At 37.6% G+C, this 17,682-nt stretch overlaps 1 protein-coding gene across 1 annotated transcript in view; it reads right to left on the reverse strand.

The window, feature by feature from the left end:
* Positions 1-17,682, reverse strand: part of PTPN21 (protein tyrosine phosphatase non-receptor type 21) — an 89,049-nt gene that overhangs the window by 56,927 nt on the left and 14,440 nt on the right. The window lies entirely within an intron of this gene.

The following is a 17,682-nucleotide window of genomic DNA, read 5'->3' on the forward strand; positions in this document are numbered from 1 at the left end:
CACATGATCATCTCAATTGATGCAGAAAAAGCATTTGACAAAATTCAACATCCTTAATGATAAAAACACCTAGAAAACTAGGAAAAGAAGAACAGAGAAGAGCTTCTCAACATGACAGTGCGCATTTAGGAAAAACTCACAGCTAATATCATACTCCATGGTGGAAGACTAAAAGCTTTCCCCCTAAGATCAGTAACAAGACAAGGATACCCATGTTCACCACTGCTATTTGACATTGTACTGAAAGTTCTAACCAGAGCAATTAGACAAGAAAAATAAAAGACATCTAAACTGGTCGGGCGTGGTGGCTCACGCCTATAATCCCAGCACTTTGGGAGGCCGAGGCGGGTAGATCACAAGGTCAAGAGATCGAGACCATCCTGGTCAACATGGTGAAACCTCGTCTCTACTAAAAATACAAAAAATTAGCTGGGCATGGTGGCACGTGCCTGTAATTCCAGCTACTCAGGAGGCTGAGGCAGGAGAATTGCCTAAACCCAGGAGGTGGAGGTTGCGGTGAGCCGAGATCGCGCCATTGCACTCCAGCCTGGGTAACAAGAGCGAAACTCCATCTCAAAAAAAAAAAAAAAAAAAAGACATCTAAACTGGAAAGAAGTAGTAAAACTATCTCTATACACAGATTATATAATCCTATACATAGAAAATCCTACAAATCCACTTCCCCACCCTGCCACACACACACACACACACACATGAACACACTTACTCAAGGTAATAAATTCAGTGGAGTTTGCAGGGTACAAGATCAACATACAAAAATCAGTAGCGATTCTATGTAACACCAATGTACATGTCAAAAAAAGAAATTAATAAAACAGTTCCATTTATAGTAATATCCAAAAGAATAAAATATGTAGGAATAAATTTGACCAAGAAGGTGAAAAGGCATATACTGAACACAACTAAACAGTGCTAAAAGAAATTAAGGAAAATCTAAATAAATTGAAAGATATCTCATGTTCATAGATTGAAAGATTTAATGTTGTTAAGGTGTAGCACTACCCAAAGTAATCTTCAGATTCAAATGCATTACCTATCACAATCCCAATATGCTTTTTCACAGAGATGAAAAGCCAATCTTCAAATTCATATGGGCCTACAAGGGGTTCTAAATAGCCAAAACAATACTGAAAAAGGATAACAAAGTTGGAGGACTCACACTTCCTTGTTTCAAAACTTATTACAAGGCTATAGTAATCAAACCAGTGTGGTACTGGCATAAGAAGAGACATAGACAAATAGAACAGAGAGTCCAGAAATGAACCTACGTATCTACAGTCAAGTGATTTTAAATACTGGTACCAAGACCAGTTAGTGAGGAAAAAAATACTTTTTTCAACAAATGGTGCTAGGACAACTGAAGATCCACATACAAAAAAATGAAGCTGGATCCCTACTCCATACCATATAAAAAATTAACTAAATATAAGAAGTGGCCCATAAAATACTTTAGAAGAAAATATTAGGGTAAATCTCTGTGATTGTGAATTTGGGAATGAATGCTTGAATATTACACCAAAAACATGAGCAACGAAGGAAAAAACAGATAAACATTTCAAAATTACAAAACTTGCTGGGCACAGTGGCTCATGCCTGTAATCCTAGCATCTTGGGAGTCCAAAGTGGGAGAAACTTGAGGCCAGGAGTTCGAGACCAGCCTGGGCAACAATGCAAGACCTGTCTCTACAAAAAATGTTAAAGTTAGCTGGGCATGCTGGCACACCCCTATAGTCCCTGCTACTCAAGAGGCAAAATTGGGAGGATCACTTGGGCCCAAAAGACCAAGGCTTCAGTGAGCTATAATTACACCACTGCATACCAGCCTGAGTGACACAGCAAGACCCTCTTAAAAAAAAAAGACACAAAATTTAGAACATTTTTGCAAAAAAACATGTCAGGCCAGGCATGGTCACTCACAGCTGTAAACCTAACATTTTGGGTAGCTGAGGCAGGAGGACTGCTTGAGCTCAGAAGTTTGAGTCAATCCTGGACAACACAGTGAGACCTTGCCTCTATAATAGAATAAAATTAGCTGAGTATGGTGGCACACACCTGTAGTCCCAGCTACTTGAGTGGCTGAGGTGGGACAACCACTTAAAGCCCAACAGATCAAGGCTGCAGTGAGCCATGATTGTGCCACTGCACTTTAACCTGGGTGACAGAGCAAGAACCTGTCTCCAAAAAAGAAAAAAAAAAAATATGAAGAAAGTAAAAAAACAGCCTACAAAACAGGAGAAAAGGAGAAAATATTTGCAGATCATGTATCTGATAAAGGTCTACTACTTAGAATGTATAAAATAACTCTTACATACAAAAAGAAACCCAATTTTAAAATGAGCAAAGGACTTAGATACTTTTTTAAAAAAAGATATGAATGGCCAACCAGCACATGAAAAGATGCTCAACATCATTAGTCATTAGGGAAATGCAACTCAGAACCACAATGAGATACCACTTCACACCAACTGAGATGGCTATAATTCAAAAAATAGGAAGTAAGCATTGGTGAGGAGAAACTGGAACCCTTACACATTGCTAGTAGGAGTAGAAAAATGGGTCAGCTGCTGTGGAAAAGTTTGGTGGGTACTCAAAACACTAAATATAGAATCACCATATGATCCAGCAATTCCACTCCTAGGTACATACCCAAAAGAAATGAAAAACAGGTGCTCAAGCAAACACATGTATATGCATACGCACAGCAGGACTATCTGCAATAACCAAAAGGTGGAAACAAGCCAAATGTCCATCAATAGATGAATGGATAAACAAGCTTGTGGTGTACATATACAATGAATATTCAGCCATAAAACACAATGATGTACTGATACATCTGATGTAACAATGTACTTGAGTCAATTTTTGTATAAGAGATGAGGCTCCAGTTTCATGCTGGATACATGCTACAATGTGGGTGACATTCTAAAATATTATGCTAAGCAAAAGCAGCCAGAAGACAAAAGGTCAAATATTGTATAATTCTGTTTATATGAAACATCTAGAATAAATCCCACAGGTATGGTGGCTCACACCTGTAATCCCAAGGTGCTGGGAGGCCAAGGTGGGAAAATAGCTTGAGGCCAGGAGTTCAAGACTAGAATATATAAATCCACAGAGACAGACAGAAAGTAAATTGGTGTTGCTAGAGGCAGGGAAGAATGGAGAATGACTGCTTAAGAGATACAGAATTTCCTTTTGGGGTAATGAAAATGTTTTAGAACTAGACAGTATTGTAAACGTACTAAATGCCAATGAGTTGTTTACTTAAAAACGGTTAGTTGTACATCATGTGAATTTGACCTGAGTAAAAAATGTTTTTAAAGATCAGAAATATTCATAATGAAAATCAAGTGAATAATTTATTTTTTTACAATAATTTTTGGGGAACAGGTGGTATTTGGTTACATGAGTAAGTTCTTCAGCAGTGATTTCTGAGATTTTGGTGCACCCGTCACCTGAGCAGTGTACCCTGTACCGAATGTGTACTTTTATTCCTTATCCCAGTCCCAACATTTCCCCCAGAACTCCCGAAGTCCATTATATCATTCTCACGCCTTTGCATCCCCATAGCTTAGCACCCACTTACAAGTGAGAACATACGACGTTTGGATTTCCATTCCTGAGTTACTTCACTTAAAATAATGGTCCCCAACTCCATCCAGGTTGCTGCAAATGTCATTACTTCATTCCCGAGTAGTATTCCGTGCATGAGTGTGTGTGTGTGTGTGTATGTGTGTCTGTGTGTGTCACATTTTCCTTATCCACTCATTGGTTGATGGGCATTTAGGCTGGTTCCATATTTTTGCAATTGCGAATTGTGCTACTATAAATGTGGGTGTGCAAATGTCTTTTTCATATAGTGACTTTTCCTCATGGTAGATACCCAGTAGTGGAATTGCTAGATCAAATGTTAGTTCTACTTTTAGTTCTTTAAGGAAGGACCACACTGTTTTCCATAGTGGTTGTACTAGTTTACATTCCCACCAGCAGTGTAAGTGTTCCCTTCTCACCACATCTACACCAACATCTATTATTTTTTGATTTTTTGATTATGGCCATTAACGCAGGAGTAAGGCATATAGCATCGTAGTTTGATTTGCATTTTCCTCATAATTAGTGATGTTGAGCAGTTTTCCATATGTTTGTTGTCCATTTGTATATCCTCTTTTGATAACTGTCTATTCATGTCTTTAGCCCATTTTTTGATGTGATTATTTGTGGGGGTGTTTTTTGGTTTTTTTTTTTTTTCTCACTGCTTTAAGTTCCTTGTAAATTCTGGATATTAGTCCTTTGTCAGATGGATAGTTTGCAAATATTTTCTCCCACTCTGTGGGTTGTCTGTTTACTTTGCTGATTACTTCTTTTGCTGTACAGAAGCCTTTTTGTTTAATGAAATGTCATATATTTATCTTTGTTTTTGTTGCATTTGCTTTTGGGTTCTTGGTCATGAACTCTTTGCCTACGCCAATGTCTAGAAGAGCTTTTCTGATGTTATCTAGAATTTTAATAGTTTCAGGTGTTAGACTTAAGTATTTGGTCCCTCTTGAGTCTATTTTTGTATAAGGTAAGAAATGAGGATCCAGCTTCATTCTTCTACATGTGGCTTGTCAATTAACCAAACACCATTTGTTGAACAGGGTGTCCTTTCCACACTTTATGTTTTTGTTTCCTCTGTCAAAGATCAGTTGGCTGTATGTATTTGGCTTTATTTCTGGGTTCTCTATTCTGTTCCATTGATCTATGTGACTGTTTTTAACCAGTACCATGCTGTTTTGGTAACCATAGGCTTGTAGTCCAGTGAAGTCAGGTACTGTGATGTTTCCAGATTTGTTCTTTTTACTTAGCCTTGCTTTGGTTATGGGGGCTCTTTTTTGGTTCCATATAAATTTCGGGATTTTTTTTTTCTAGTTCTGTGAAGAATGATGATAGTATTTTGATGGGAACTGCACTGATTTGTATATTGCTTTTGGCAATATGGTCATTTTCACAATATTGATTCTACCCATCCATGAGCAGGGGATGTGTTTTTATTTGTTTGTGTCATCTATGATTTCTTTCAGCTGTGTTTTTAATTTTCCTTGTAGAGATTTTTCACCTCCTTGGTTAGGTATATTCCAAAGTGTTTCATTTCTTTTTCCAGCTGTCATAAAAGAAGTTGAGTTCCTGATTTCATTCTGAGCTTCATCACTGTTGGTGTATAGCAGTGCCACTGATTTGTGTACATGAATTTTGTATCCTAAAACTTTACTGATTTGGTTTGGCCATGTCCCCCCAAATCTCATCTTGAATTCCCATGTGTTGTGGGAGGGACCCAGTGGGAGGTAACTGAATCATAGGGGCAGCTCCTTCTGGTGATAGTGAATAAGTCTCATGAGATCTGATAGTTTTAAAAATGAGAATTACCCTATACAAACTCTCTTCTTGTCTGCCGCCATGCGAGATGTGCCTTTCACCTTCCACCACGATTGTGAGGCCTTCCCAACCTGTGGAACTGTAAGTCCATTAAACCTCTTTCTTTTGTAAATTGCCCAGTCTTGGTATGACTATCAGCAGCATGAAAGTGGACTAAAGCATTTACTGAATTCACTTATCAATCTAGGGGTTTTTTGGAAGAGTCTTTGGGGTTTTCTAGGTTTATGTTCATATCATTGGTGAGTAGTGGCAGTTTGACTTCCTCTTTACCAATTTGGATGCCCTTTCTTTCTTTCTCTTGTCTGACTGCTCTAGCTAGGACTTCCAGTACTATGTTGAATAGAAGTGATGAAAGTTGGCATCCTTGTCCCGTTCCAGTTTTCAGGGTGAATGCTTTCAACTTTCCCCATTCAATATAATGTTAGCTGTGGCTCTGTCATAGATGGCTTTTACTACCTTAAGGTATGTCCCTTCTGTGCTGATTTTACTACGGCTTTAATCAGAAAGGGATGCTGAATTTTGTCAAATGCTTTTTCTGCATCTATTAAGATGATCATATTGTTTTTAATTCTGTTTATGTGGTTTATCACATTTATTGACTTACAGATACTAAACCAACCCTGCATCCCTGGTATGAAACCCACTTGATCATGGTGTATTATGTTTTTGATATGGTGTTAGATTCAGATAGCTAGTATTTTGTTGAGAATTTTTGCATCTATGTTCATCAGGGATACTGGTCTGTAGCTTTTTTTGGAACAAAGCCTCCAAAAAATTTTGGATTATGTTAAATGATCAAACATAATAATTGGTATTCCTGAGAAAAAAGAGAAATCTAGAAGTTGGGTAAACTTATTGGAGGGAATAATCAAGGAAAACTTCCCTGTTGTTGCTAGAGATCTAGACATCCAAATACAAGAAGCTCAAAGAACACCCAGGAAATACGTCGCAAAAAGATCAACCTAGGCATACAGTCATCAGATTATCTAAAGTCAAGACAGAGGAAAGAATCTGAATCCAACACCGTATCAAAAACATAATATACCATGATCAAGTGGGTTTCATACCAGGGATCTTAAAGAATCTTAAAGGTCAGGTATGGTGGCTCACACCTGTAATCCCAGCAATTTGAGAGACCAAGGTGGGCAGATCACTTAAGGTCATGAGTTTGAGACCAGCCTGGCCAACGAGGTGAAGCCCTGTCTCTACTAAAAACACAAAAATCAGCCAGGTATGGTGGCAGGAACCTGTAATCCCAGTTACTTGGAAGGCTGAGGCCAGAGAATTGCTTGAGCCCAGAGGTGGAGGTTGCAGTGAGCCAAAATCACACCATGCACTTCAATCTGGGAGACAGAGCAAGACTCCATCTCAAAAAAAAAAAAAAAAAAAGAGAGAAGAATCTTAAGAGCTGTGAGGCAAAAGCACCAGGTAACCTATAAAGGAAAAACTATCAGATTAACAGCAGATTTCTCAACAGAAACCCTACAAGCCAGAAGGGATTGGGGTCCTTTCTTTAGCCTCTTTAAACAAAACAATTATCAGCCAAGAATTTTGTATCCCATGAAACCAAGCTTCATAAATGAAGAAGAGATAAAGTCTTTTTCAGACAAACAAATGCTGAAATAATTTGCCACTACCAAGCCAGCACTACAAGAAATGCTGAAAGGAGCTCTTAATCTTGAAACAAAACCCAAAATACACCGAAATAGAACCTCCTTAAAGCATAAATCTCAGGGGGAAATAGGGGAGGGACAGCAGGAGGTGGGGAGCTGGGGAGAGATAGCATGGGGAGAAATGCCAGATATAGGTAATGGGGAGGAAGGCAGCAAATCACACTGCCATGTGTGTACCTATGCAACAATCTTGCATGTTCTTCACATGTACCCCAAAACCTAAAATGCAATAAAAAGAAAAAAAAAAAGCATATATCTCACAGGGCCTATAAAACAGTAACACAATGGGAAAGAAAAAAAAACAAATTATTCAGGCAACAACTAGCACAAGTACCTCACATCTCAATGCTAACCTCGGATGTAAATGGTCCTAAATGCTCCACTTAAAAGATACAGAATGGCAGAATGGATAAAAATCCACCAACCCAGTATCTGCTGTGTTCAAGAGACTCACCTAACATATAAGGACTGACATAAACTTAAATCAAAGGAGTGGAAAAGATATTCCATGTAAATGGAAACCAAAAGCAAGCCAAAGTAGCTATTCTTATATCAAGCAAAACAGATTTTAAAGCAATGACACTTTAAGAAGACAAAGGAGGGACATTATATAATGATAAACGGTCTAGGCCAACAGGAAACTATCACCATCCTAGATATATATGCACCTAATGCTGGAACTCTCAAATTTAATTACTACTAAACCAAAAAAATGAGATAGATGACAACACGATAATAGTGGGGGATTTCAACACTCCACTGACAGCACTAGACAGGTCATCAAGACAGAAAGTCAACAAAGAAACCACAGATTAAAATTATACACTAGAACAAATGGACTTAACTGACATTTACAGAACATTCTACCCAACAACTGCAAAATACACATTATTTTCATCAAAACATGGAACATTCTCTATGATAGACCATATGATAGGCCACAAAACAAGGCTCAACGAATTTTTTTAAAATCAAAATTACATCAAGTACTCTCAGACCACAGTGGAATAAAAGTGGAAGTTAACTCCAGAAGTAACCCTCAAAACTATACAAATACACGGAAATTAAATAATCTGCTCCTGAATAATTTTGGATCAACAATGAAATAAAGATGGGAATTTAAAAAGTCTTTGAACTGAATAATAGTCACACAACCTACAAAACCTCTGGGATACAGCAAAAGCGGTTCTAAGAGGAAAGTTCATGGCATTAAATGCCTATATCAAAATTTCTGAAAGAGCACAAATAGACAATCGAAGCTCACATCTTAAGGAACTAGAGAAACAAGAACCAACCAAACCCAAACGTAGCAGAAGAAAAGAAATAACAAAGATCAGAGCAGAACCAAATGAAACTGAAACAAAACAAAACAAAAGACAATAAAAAGCTGGTTCTTTGAAAAGATAAACAAAGCTCACTGTAGTCTTGAACTCCTGGGCTCAAGCAATCTTCCTGCCTCAGCCAATCCTCCTGCCTCAGCCTCCTAGTTGGTACTACACCACCACACCTGGCTGAGTTCTGTATTTTTTGTTGTGATGGAGTCTCACCATGTTGCCCAGGCTGTTCTTTTAAACTCCTTGGCTCAAGTGATCCTCCCATCTCAGTCTCCCAAAGTGCTGGGATTACAGGTGGGAACTACTGCACCTGGCCTACAGTTAACATGTTTTATAAATAGGAGTATACATAAAATAAGTATAATAAATGCACAAATCAGTAATATAGTCATTTATTGTTATCCAGTGTTATGCACCGTACATAGTTCTATGTGCTATGCTTTTGGACAGTTGGTAGCACAATAGGTTTGTTTATACCAGCATCACTACAAAACATGTGAGTAATGCACTGCACTGCAGCTTAACAACTACAACATCACTATGTGATAGGAATTTTTCAGCTCTGTTACAATCTTATGGGACCACCATCGCATTTGAGATCTGTCATTGACTAAAACATTGTTATGCAGCACATGACTGTAATTAGCTTCTATGCTACTAGTTAAACCTTTCAAAAAACAAATAACAGCAGGTACCAAAACCGCAGAAATGGAAACAGCTTTCATATTTGGCTTTGGAAAATATGCTTGCACTTGTAAGTGAAGTAATGAAACCACAATTAAATTGGCTAAAGCTGTATATAAACTAAGTTATTTTTCAATTATCTTTGGGAAATAAAGTGCTTCATCACTAACTTTGCCTGATAAACAAGGCTGAATCCTTTGTTCAAACTATTTTGAGTGCTAAGTTTTGGAAACAATTTATAAACTTCTATCTATATTAAATAAAGTACTAACTCTACTTTTAGAACAGTGATTGTTGTTGAATACATGACTAATTAATGTTTGGAGTTATTTGTACCTTTAGTAAGTAACTTCAGACTACCCTGCACACGTAACTCTTTGCAAATTCTATTTAAGGAGTTTTTGTTTGTATGTACGTGTTCTCCTTTGTATAAAAAAGAATACTGCCCATCACTTCCCTCTACTGCCAACTTACTATTATTTAATAAGTCCTTTCCTTTAATTTGTCATCTTTTAATCTGCTTCGGATTGGATAACCAAATTACTAAACTCATTAAAAGTACATATAAAATAAGAAAAAAAATCCATAAAAGAGATAGGAGAAATTTATTCTTTGTCAAGGGCATATACTTTTTAACATTGACTTTAACATTTAGTTTTGATTGCTCAAACACACTTTTCCTTATTCTCTGTTCTTCAATTATGTTCACATGAGATTGCCAGTGAACTGTTAAACTGCACAAAATCCTGACATAAGTATAGATATTAGAAAATAGAAATTGTAATGAACTCATAGCTAGGCTCATCTATTTCTGGCTCATTTTTTTTCTTAGACTTAATGAACTGAATTTGTTGTAATTAAACATTTAAAGTAAAGTTTAAAAAATGTCTACTTATATGTCCTTTCCTGGTTTTGGTATTGGGGTAATGCTGGCTTCATAGAATGATTCAGGGAGGATTCCCTTTCTCTATCTTTTGGAATTGTTTCAGTAAGATTGGTACTAATTCGTCTTTGATTATATGATAGAATTCAGCTGTGAATCCATCTGGTCCTGGACTTTTTTGTTGGCAGTTTTTTTAAGCACTGTTTCAGTCTACTTGTTATTGGTCTGTTCAGAGTTTCTACTTCTTCCTGGTTTAATCTAGGAGAGTTGTATATTTCCAGGATTTTATCCACCTCCCCTAGGTTTTCTAGTTTATGTGTGAAAAGGTGTTCACAGTAGACTTGAATGATCTTTTGTATTTCTGTGGTATTGGTTGTAATATCTCCTGTTTCATTTCTAATTGAGCTTATTTAGATATTTTCTTTTCTTGGTTAATCTCGCTAATGGTCAGTCAATTTTGTTCATCTTTTCAAAGAACCAACTATTTGTTGTTTTTTGTTTTGTTTTGTTTCAATTGCATTTGTTTCTGCTCTGATCTTTGTTATTTCTTTTCTTCTGCTGGGTTTGGGTTTGGTTGATTCTTGTTTCTCTAGTTCCTTGAGATGTGAGCTCCAGCCTGGGCAATGGAGTGAGGCCTGCCTCAAAAATATATATATGTGTATACATATATTATTGAAGAAAAAATTGTGATATATTTAATGTAGCCTAGCTGTACAGTGTTTCTAGAGGCTATGATAGTGTCCTACTACTATAGTGCAACTTCCTAGGCCTTCATATTCACTGATTCACCCAGAGCAACTTTTAGTTCTGTAAGCTCCATTCATGGTCAGTACCCTATACAGGTGTATCTTTTTAAACTTTTACATCACGTTTTTACTGCACGTGCTTAGATATGTTTAAGTACACAAATACCACTGTTATAATTACCTATAGTATTCAGTACAGTAACATGTTGGACAGTTTATTGCCTACAAGGACTAGGCTACATCATATGGCAGGTGTGTAATAGGCTATACCACCTAGGTTTGTGTAAGTACTCCCTGTGATGTTCGCGCAACGATGAAATTGCCTAACGAATTTCTTAGAACATTTCCCTGTCCTTAAGTGACACATGGCTGTATTTCCTCTGGGCAAACTATGCCTGAGATTCCAATAGCTGCTACTAGCATGGTGTGGTACAAAGAGTACTAGATTTGCAGGCAAAAGGCTTGGCCTTTGAGTCCTGGCTTTACCACTCACCAGCTCTGGAGTAACTCACTTCCTCATTGAGGCTGTTTCTTAGTAAGGAAAATAGCGTGCACCCTCCACTGTAGTGAAGAACTTTGTAAGTTCTAATTGTATTGATAATGCCAAAAAGCACTCTTACATTTGTTATGGTACATAAATTTAGCAGACAGGATCTCTTCAGGTAGATAGAAAATAGAAGAAAAGTTGAATCAAGCATGTTTCTTCCTTGAAAATATCACTACTCAAGTAAGAGTCAAACTAATTTTTTCCTTTAAAGTCTGAATATACTAGGACCTTTATTATTTTAAAAAAATGCAAAGACTGCTGGGTGTGGTGGCTCACGCCTGTAATCCAAGCACTTTGGAGGCCAAGGTGGGCAGATCACCTGAGGTCAGGAGTTCAAAACCAGCCTGACCAACATGGTGAAACCCCGTCTTAAAAAAAAAAAAAAAAAAAATGCAAAGACTTTGATATAGACAGGCCCCGTGTGCCTTAAATTTCTTAAATTTCAACTGGTGCCTTGGTCTAGGATATCTTCCCAAAAGCATGCGTCCTCTCAAGTCCAGATCTTCTGGACTATGCATGTCCTGTTAATGGGTTTAATTGTAACAGAAGTTTTCCAGCAAATTAGCCTTTAGTTACTGGCGTTCAGTTCATGCCTCCCTCCAAGCTTTGGATATAACTTCCGAGTGCTTTTCCTGGTAAGAAACGTTACCTCCATGTGGCTTCTCTTTCTCCACAGCTACATCCACTCTCACTGGTGATGAAAGCAAGATGGCTTGACCTGTGGGAAACTTATTCCAGCAGAAGCTGCTAAATCACTGAATCTTCTAGCATCCCTTAGATCAATTCTCAATTGTCACTGTAGAGATTTTTGTGAAACTTTGTCAGGTGTGTTTACATTCTCCCTTTTTTTCCTATTTTGTTCTGAACAAACATATCACGATAAGTTTTCAAAAAGTTATTCAATGATTTCTTCATAGTTTAAAATTTTTTCATAGCTACTCTTCTAAAATTATACAGAGAACGTGCCTGCTCTATAAACTACGTTAAAATAAACCTTAAAACAAACTTGGCTTCTTTTCAGACACAATATGGTTTACTTACTTTACATGAACTGATGTTGACTGAGAACAAAGTGATTTGATAACCAAGGTTTTTGTTCAAAGCAAAAGAGAGTTTACAAATTTGAGCTGGGGAAAAAATGTGCAGCACCCCAAATCACAGTCCTCTAAGGAGACATCAGCTATTATAAGCAGGTCCAAATCCTGTCAGAATGTAAACCCTTTCCTAATCCCTAAGTCATTTCTCGTCTAATTATTTTAAGAGTCTTTTTGGTTGTACTATTTTTAAAGTAGAGCAGAGGGACACACAAATTAGCTGAAGGGTTTTTAAAGCCACTGATGCATTGGGTTGATAAAAGTTAATCCCATCTAAAATTGCAAATATAATTCTATCCTGATGCCTTTCTTAGACTAGGCAAAAGTCAGAAGACTTTTCATCAGGAAAGAGATGAGAGGACATAGCACTAGATAAAGTCTATCCTAGGAAGAGATCATCTAACAAGGGTAGTTAACAAGTATTAACCTAATTCAAGCCTGGAACTTACCTCTACACTGAGTCTGCCATAAATAATGAAGTATCATACTTCTTCCTTGTGACAGATAGTGGCAGTCACATTGCCTCAAAGCAGGCAGCATTTTTTTCCTTTTCTGTTTAATTTCAATCAGTTTTCGTCTATACTTGATCAAATAATATATATTTTACAGCCAAAGTGATAACATGCAATATCATTATACTCTTATTACAACTAAATGAAGACTCAAGAAAATAATCAGAGTACATCTTGGCCTTCTAAATTATTCTGAAATTATACTGAAATCCAAGTAACTGAACTTCTCGTGTGGGTAGATTTTTATTGTTGTTGTAGCACTTAACTTTCAGGAAAAGAGTCAAATGATAAGCCAATTTCAGGGATTGAAAGACAGTACGAGGCACAAACTAGGATCACTGTCCACATGGATAAACTGCTTGTCTCTTTTCTCTTTTACTATCCTGGACAAGCAGATGCTATGAATATGACGACTCTGAAACAGAAATAAATGTACTATTTTAAGTGAACTAATGTTTAGAAAGATCCATCTATTCATTCAATGAATATTGACTGAATAACTACTATATGTCAATCACTGTTCTGGGAACTAGGAATACAGCATTTAACAAGAGAACAAAACTCCTGTCCTCACATAGCTTAATCCCAGTAGGGAAAGACAGAAAAATAAGCAAAATATATGGTATGCCAGATACTGATAAGTGCTATGGAGAAAGATACTGAATTATAAGATTAAGACAATATCAACATGTTTTTAAAGAGTAAACTAGGATTAAAGAGGAAATTTTAGTACAGTCACGTGTCCGTTAATGATATGGAAATGCATCAGGAGGCTATTTCACTGTGTGAACATCATGGAGTGTACTTACACAAACCTAGATGGTACAGGCTCCTCCACATTTAGGCCATGTGATATAGCCTATTGCTGCTAGGCTACAAACCTGTACAGCAAGTTACTGTACTGACTACTGTAGGCAACTGAAACACAGTGGCATTTGTATATCTACATTTATGTAAACACAGGAAAAGTACAGTAAAAATACAGTATTATAATCTTAAGGGACCAACATCTTATAAGCAGTCTGTCATTGACCAAAATGTCATATGCAGCACATGACTATATTATACATTTTATCAACAAGAATGACAGGGATAATTGTGATGTTACTGCACAAAGTTTCAATACAGGCAAAAGCTAATGTGCTCTATGTGCTACCATATAAAAGGTTGTTTTGTTTATGACCCATATAACCAAAGATAAACCAGAACTTATTCTTCAGTCACAGCCTGGGCTCATCAGGAAATGCAGCCAGCATTTCAATGGGCTCACTGGCTCTACCTTTCTTCTTGCTTGGATGCAGAGTCTGAATCTAGAAGTCCACCAAATTCATCTAACAGTAGTGCAAGCAGATACTGCTTTGGAAAATATCTCGGCAGGGAACTCTCCTGGGATGTATTTCATCAGTCTGATACGTCCAACTCTGCCAGGGAACAAGCTCACCAAAGGCTTATCAAACAGCTCTGCCCTAAACACCTCGGGGATACCCCAGCACTGTCTTGCTGGCCTAATGACACTCATGTTCCTTCTCATGCTTACTTTTCCTTGCCTGACATGACTGCAAAAACCCATCTTAAGCAAGGTAATTGTAAAAATTAAAAAATTAAATAACAAATTCCAGAGTACTTAAAACAACAACTGTCACATTTAGGAGGCCAGTCTGTGCCAGGCTATCCATAAGAGCATGAGCTCCATAGCAGGACATCTGTCACTTGTCAAAGGTTACAAACTAGGAAGAAAGATGCTATTCAAGGAGCCAGAACTACACTAGCTATGGTTTCTATCATGTAACCATGAGCAAGTTACTTAATACCTTTGTGTCTCAGTTTTCCGATCAGTAAAATGGATAACAGTGCCTCACATATAGGACTTTTGTAAAGATCAAAATAAGCAAAAACATTTAAAGCACTTACAAAAGTGTCTCATGCAAACAAGTGCTCAAGTAACATGAGATCTTCTTATCATGGTTTTCTTTAAACAGTATAAAATTTCGTTACATTTATCTAGTAGAGGAAATCCTACGCTTAAATACTTCCTTCACTAATAGGATTCTGTCTTTGGGAACTTATCCTTTTCTTTCACCCCACCCTTCTTTTTTTCTGAGATAGTCTCGCTCTGTTACCCAGGCTGGAATGCAATGGCACGATCTCAGCTAACTGCAACCTCTGCCTCACAGGTTCAAGCAATTCTCCTACCTCAGCTTCCCAAGCAGCTGGTATTACAGGCACTTGCCACCATATCCAGCTAATTTTTGTGTTTTTAGTAGAGACGGGGCTTCACCATGCTGGCCAGGCTGGTCTCAAACTCAACCTCCTGACCCCAGGCAATCCACCCACCTTGGCCTCCCAAAGCACTGGGATTACAGACATGAGCCACCATGCCCGGCCTTCTTTCCCTTTATTTCCTTTAAAAGTAAATAGACAATACCAACACTTGGATTGCTTTTCTTTTAGGAAAATGGCAATGGCTCCATGTAAAAGTAGTATGTTGGGAGAAAAGTGCTAAACCAAGAGCTGGAAGACTTGAATTCTAACAGGGGGCTGTCCCTAACTAGCTGCCCTAGCCAAGCATTGGTTGAATAGCATCATACAGAGAAATCTGCATTCTTTTGGAGGGTAGCAGATGTTATACAAGTAATAATAATACAATTTTAGATATATTCACTATTAAACATGCTTCATTTTTCTGTTATACTGCATAATTTAAGTGCTCTTTCCTTAAGTCACTAAACATAAATTTGACTTCAAAAAAGGTGCCAATCATAAAAACACAGGCAAGTCAAGTATGCAAGTGTCTACATATTATTTGTAAGTGCAAAACACAAGGGAATGAGAATTGAGGTTATTTTCTAGATATTTCAAACCAAAACTTACAGGAAGAGAATAGATATTAGTCATGGTGAAGCTCTTAATTCTCAGCAGTGTAGCTCTGAACTTAGTTGCCTGACTTAACAATAATACCTCTCCAGTGATTTTTCTTCAACCCGTTATTTTCCCTCAGTATATTATTCCAACTAACAAATGTACAAGATGAAAGAGAAAGTAGAAATGGCTAAAGAATTCTGAAAAAGAGCAATGAGTTAATGACTGTCCTATGAATGCTACTGGTCTTTGATCCACTCCATCAACGAGATGGTGGGAGGAAACAAAGCTGATTATACACAGGGTTAAACATATGTAAAGCAATGAGCACAGTGCATGGATATGGTCAGTACCCAATAAATAGCTATCATTCTTACTATTACATGCAGCCATATCACATATAAAAGAAACAAGTCCCAGAGAAGTTGGTTTCCTCAGTTCATACAGGTAGTCTGCAGGGATTTGAACCCAAGTCCACTGAGCACCAAAACTTTATCAAAACCCCACTTTGCCAGCTGTAGTTGAATTGAATGGTATAAAGTTCAACATGCTGGAAATTCACTTGACATTGAGATTCATTTGACAAGTCAACGAAGTCTGAGCCATCTAAGTAACTGTAACATAACAAGTTGTTTTTATTTTTATTTTTTCTGGAGACAAGGTCTTGCTCTGCCACCCAGGTTAGAGTGCAGTGGCATGATCATGGCTCAATGCAGCCTCACCTTCTTGGGCTCAAGCAATCCTCACACCTCAGCCTCCAGAGCAGCTGGAACTACTGGCATGTGCCACCATGCCCAGATAATTTTTTAATTTTTTTTGTATCGATAGGGTCTCACTATATTCCCCACACTGGTGTTCAACTCCTGGACTCAAGCGATCCTACTGCCTCGGCCTCTCAAAGTGCTGTGATTACAGGCATGAGCCACCTTGCCTGGCCAACAAGTTGTGTTTAGATTCACATGAGCTTGCTACTCAGCATAAGATTACCAGTGTATTTTCTTAGTCTACTCAGTCAAAACTTATTTAAAATAACAAAACTACTCTGCCCTATTTATAAATCTCGACATTATATACCTTTTAATGATCATATTTGGGTAATCTACTATAGAAAGTGGTACAAATCCTTGATAGGAAGCTATTTCTATTACATGCTGCCAATTCTCATGAAGGATTTGTGACTTACATCATTTCTTCTACTGATGTTAGCATCTTAAGCAAAAATTTAAATTGCCTCTGGATGTTCAGTCAATTCATTAAAAGATAAAGGAAATCTAAGTGACATTTGTTTATGAACAAATTGCTTGGAGAACTGAATAGAAAAATATTTGCTAAACTGGCATATTGTCAAGAGAATGATGAATCCTTGTTAATAGAAAATGCCATGTTCGCGTAAGGTGCATATCTGACAAGAAGACTGATACAGAGGGCTCAACAATTGGCCTGGGAATTTGATTAATGTATAAAGGAAGAATGTATCATCCATTCAATTCCTGAAGATTCATCACATACCTGCTGCCTAGCAGGGAAGACAGACGTGGACCTATCATCAGCGGTACAGTTGGGGAATTGCCACTCACGACCTCCCCACTGTCCCCCGAAGGGGGATTTTTCCTTAATAGTATGTTGTCCCACTGAGGAATAAGTGGCCCTTCCTGAGACCTAAAGATCAAGGCCAGAGGAAAAAAGGGTGTTTGTAGTAGAAGGGGCAGTGAGGAGAAAAATTATATTCAGAGGCAAATTCTTATTTTTTAATTATGAAGGTCTTGAATTGTTCGCAAATATTCCATCCTCACAGCATCTTCACTCTGGGAAGCAGAAGACCAGAGAAGAAAGATCCTGCTCTGTGAAAAGGGGAGAAAAGGGAAAAAACTGCCTTATCCAGAAAGCCTCCAGGCCTACAGCCTAGGCCTACAGACA

Source organism: Aotus nancymaae, unplaced genomic scaffold (assembly GCF_030222135.1).
Source record: "Aotus nancymaae isolate 86718 unplaced genomic scaffold, 86718_ANA_hifiasm-v0.15.2.pri h1tg000011l, whole genome shotgun sequence".
Lineage (NCBI taxonomy): Eukaryota > Metazoa > Chordata > Mammalia > Primates > Aotidae > Aotus > Aotus nancymaae.